The sequence below is a fragment of the Belonocnema kinseyi genome, chromosome 6, assembly GCF_010883055.1.
Source record: "Belonocnema kinseyi isolate 2016_QV_RU_SX_M_011 chromosome 6, B_treatae_v1, whole genome shotgun sequence".
In the NCBI taxonomy this organism is placed as follows: domain Eukaryota; kingdom Metazoa; phylum Arthropoda; class Insecta; order Hymenoptera; family Cynipidae; genus Belonocnema; species Belonocnema kinseyi.
Window position 1 is genome coordinate 78,986,360 of NC_046662.1, and position 4,285 is coordinate 78,990,644.

Genomic DNA, 4,285 nt, shown 5'->3' on the forward strand with positions numbered 1-4,285 from the left:
AAGCTATTAAAATCTATAAACAAACGTACTGTACTCATGACGCACAGTTGGAGGAAATGCACTTTTTTCGTTTAAAAATGTCCAGAGCCATCAATTTTTTTGCGATTTTGAATTTTTCTGTTTTAAATTAGAGATCACTAAATTCTATAGATCTGAACTCTCCGAAATTTTGCCTCCTCTATTTTTTTATTAATAATTTTTCCAGTCAAAGTATGAACAAAGTCTTATTATCGGTGAAAACAATTTTTTTGCTAAAAGTGCTTCTTATTAATGTAGGAATGACATTTAATAATAAAAATAAGTTAAAAGTTTACAATAACCACTGCGATAAACAATTTTTGTGTCAAAATATTAGAATGTGAGATTTTTCAAATTATAATTTTTGTTGTTGCGGATGAAAGACTAAGAGAGTTAGTCAAAGATACAAGAGTCATGAGGGGTCCTGAATGCAATACTGATCATTACCTTGTGATCTCAAAAATTAACTTAGGTCGGGGATGGAGAAAAAAAAGAACCAAGGAAGCAAAACAAACGCGAATCAAAATTGAGAACCTACAGAAACCGGATGTGCGAATAGATTTCCAAAATAAGATAATCGAAAGCATAGATAGGGCAACATGGGAGGACCGTATAAAAAACAAAGATATAGAGGGCGCCTGGACAATGTTACGGGATATCCTTGTTAGATGTACGATCGAAGTGTGTGGTACCGCAGTTTTAGGAAGAATGTCTGGTGATGCGTGGTGGAATGATGAAATTCAGGCTGCCCAAAAAGCAAAAAGAGAAGCATACAAGAGAACGTTGAATATCGCAGGTCTTAGCAATGAAGAAAGAAATAGACGTAGAAATGATTATAGACGCGAAAACAGGATACTTAAACGATTAGTTAAAGAAAGTAAAGATACAATTAGAGCAGAAGAAATAAAAATACAAAACGACTTTGAAAGAAGCAGGAAACTACTTTATAAAAAAATGAAAGGAAACAAAAGTACAGAAATTAGCAACATGAGAAATAGTAGGGGGGAAATGGTATATAATGCAGACGGAATACTAGTGGCTTTCAGAGACTATTTTAGGAGATAATTCGGAGATGAAGCTATAGGACACCACAACTGCGATGTTGAACACGATGCGATGGAAAACTCAATTGAGAAAGTCTGTGCCACTGAGGTTAGGGATATAATTAAGAAATTGAAAAACGGTAAGGCTGCCGGGATAGACGGTATTAACGCTGAAATGCTTAAACACGGTGGCGCGTGCATACCACATAGACTGTGCGAGTTGATAAACTTATGTTTCGAGATGGGAGACGTCCCAGACGATTGGAAAAACGCGATTATCGTACCAATATACAAGAGAAAGGGAGATAAAATCGAGTGCAATAATTACAGAGGGATAAGCTTATTAAGCATCGTAAGTAAAATATATTCAAAAATACTTATTCGTAGTGTAATGAAAATAACAGAAGCAAAGATTTGGGAAGTCCAAAGTGGGTTTATGCCAGGAAGGTCATGTACGGATCAAATATTTAGCTTAAGGCAAATAACAGAAAAAAGTTTGAGAGTAGGAAAAAAAGTTTTCTGTGCATTTGTTGACCTAGAAAAAGCTTTTGACAAGGTAGATAGAAGTAAACTTTGGGAAGTCCTGAAAGAGTATCAATGGATGGATCCTACAAGCTATAAAAACAATATATACAGGTAGCAAAGCGAGTGGAAGAGTGAATGGGAAACTGAGTGACTGTTTCGATATTATTTAAGGAGTTAGACAAGGATGCGCTATGTCTTCATGGTTATTTATATTATTTATGGACAAGTGTTTAAGAATGGCTCTCTTCGACGAAGAGGGTGTGGATCTCCAAACAGTAAGGGTACGTGGGCCTCAAAATTAACGCAAATAAAACAAAAACTATGGTGTTCGAAGGAAAGAGTGAAAAAACACTATGCAATATTTTATTAAATGATGAGAGAATCGTACAAGTTGATAAGTCCGTATACCTTGGTAGCTTATTTACTAGGGACGGGAAGATAAATGAGGAATTAGATAGACGAATAAATGAAGGTAAGAAGGTTATTGGTAGAGCAGGTCCCCTTATCAGAAGTAAAAATATATCAAATAAAGCTAAAATGGCAATACATAATTCCATATTTGTACCGACGCGACAGTACAAACCCTGATGGACAAAGTAAGTAACGAGATAATTCTAAAATAATGTGGTGCAGAAGAGACGCTAGTAGACACATGGGAAAGAAATCGGTTAAGATGGTTCGGACATGTTGAGAGAATGCCAAATGAACGACTAACGAATCAAGTGTATCAAGGTAAAGTAAATGGCAGCGTGTCCAGAGGTAGACCGCGGAAAGAATGTTTAGAATGTGTGAATGAGACCCTAGTTAGAAGAGACATAAGAAGTCACAGAAACACGAAAGCCTGCATGAATAAATGCATGGACATAAAAGAAGCTAGAGAAGTATGCCAGGACAGGAAAGTATGGCGGAAAATAGTTAATAAAAATAGTGTCAGTAGAGTAAATGACGCCTGAAACAAAAAACCTTGGCCACTAATGGACCCAAGTGGGGAACCTTACATAACGACTTCGTGAGATTCTTCACTTGGGGTGATTGCTAGAGGGATTGATCAGCAACCTGGGTCGGAGCAGTGTTGCGGAACGAACGTGTTATTTACTTAAATAACACGAGAATTCTGAATCAATCTGAAAAATCTCTATCCCTTCCACACACTACTCCTTTCCCCTACCGAGTGAGTCACGCCTACCCCGAAAGGGAAATGGCTTAATCGTGGAATAATAATAATAATAATTTCCTTCAATGGCTAGAACGACTTCAGGTATTCCTTAAAATAATAAATATTTAATAATATTTGATAAAATATAACACTTTAAATTTTTGTAAACAAATTAGATAAACAAATTTAAAATGTTCCCCTTTCGCATAGAAAATTTTTTTTGCACTGGAAATGTTTTAAGCTATTGGACGAATGACTGCTAGTCACAAAAATATTAGAAGAGTTAACAATAGCCACTGTTATTAACAATTCTAGTGACAAAATATTTGAACTTAAGGTTTTATCAAATTTAAATTTTCTTTGATGGCCAAGTCGGTGGGTTATTGTCAAAAGATTTTGTATTAAGTGAATCTTAGCATGCAGTGTTATGATTCATTTCCAATCTATTACGATTGAAAACCCGACTTTTTCTGAGTGATACTGCCAACATTGGGACATTTTTTATATAAATTGTTTATAAACATGTAAGTTGTTATATTCCACTAAATATGATCAAAGATACATTTTTTAGGAATATCCGTAGCCATTATAGCGATTAAAGAAAATAAAAATGTTGATAAAACCTCACTTTTGAATATTTTGTCACGAGAATGATTCATAACAATGGTTATTGTTAACTTCTCACATATTTTTGTGACTAGCAGTTATTCGCCCAACAGCTTAAAATATTTCCTGTGTAAAAAAAAATTCTATGCGAAAGGACCAAAATTTTGAATTTCTTTATCTAATGTATTTACAAAGATTTAAATTGTTATATCTTATCAAATATTATTAAATATTTATTGTTTCAGGGAATACCTAAATTCTTCCTGGCGCTTGAAGGAAATAATGATTTTAAAAATCTCAAACTATAATATTTTGCCACAAGAATTATTTATAACAATAGTTATCATCAACTTTTAAATTATTTTTGTTATTAAATGTCATTCCTACATTAATGTGAAGCACTTTTAGCACTAAAAAATGTTACCGATAATAAGACTGTTTGTTAATTTGTTTATCAAATTTGTTTGCAACAAATAAATGGAATGATAAACAAATCATTTGTATTTTATGATTCCCTAAACATTAATTTAAGACAATATATAGTTTTCCTGATCAGTTATCAAAGCGTAAAAAATTGTTATGCACACAATTTCAGTTTTTCCATGCTTTGAGTAGAAAAATTTTTAATAAACTAATAGAGAAGACAAAAGTTCGGAGCGTCAAGCTGAACGAAAATGTGAATTTCCTCCTACTGTCCGTCATGAGTACGGTACGTTTGTTTATAGAGTTTAATAGTTTATAGTCTATTCATTTTAGAAATGAGGTTTGCAATAATATAATTAACTATTTAATTCAAAATCTCCTTTAAATAAAAATTTTGTAATAAAATTATTAGAGGTTTAATGCAGCGAGAAAAAAGCTTTCAAGATTAAGCAACAAATAAATGATTGCACTGTATAAATGTATATATGATATTCGGTTCAATTTAAATACATAA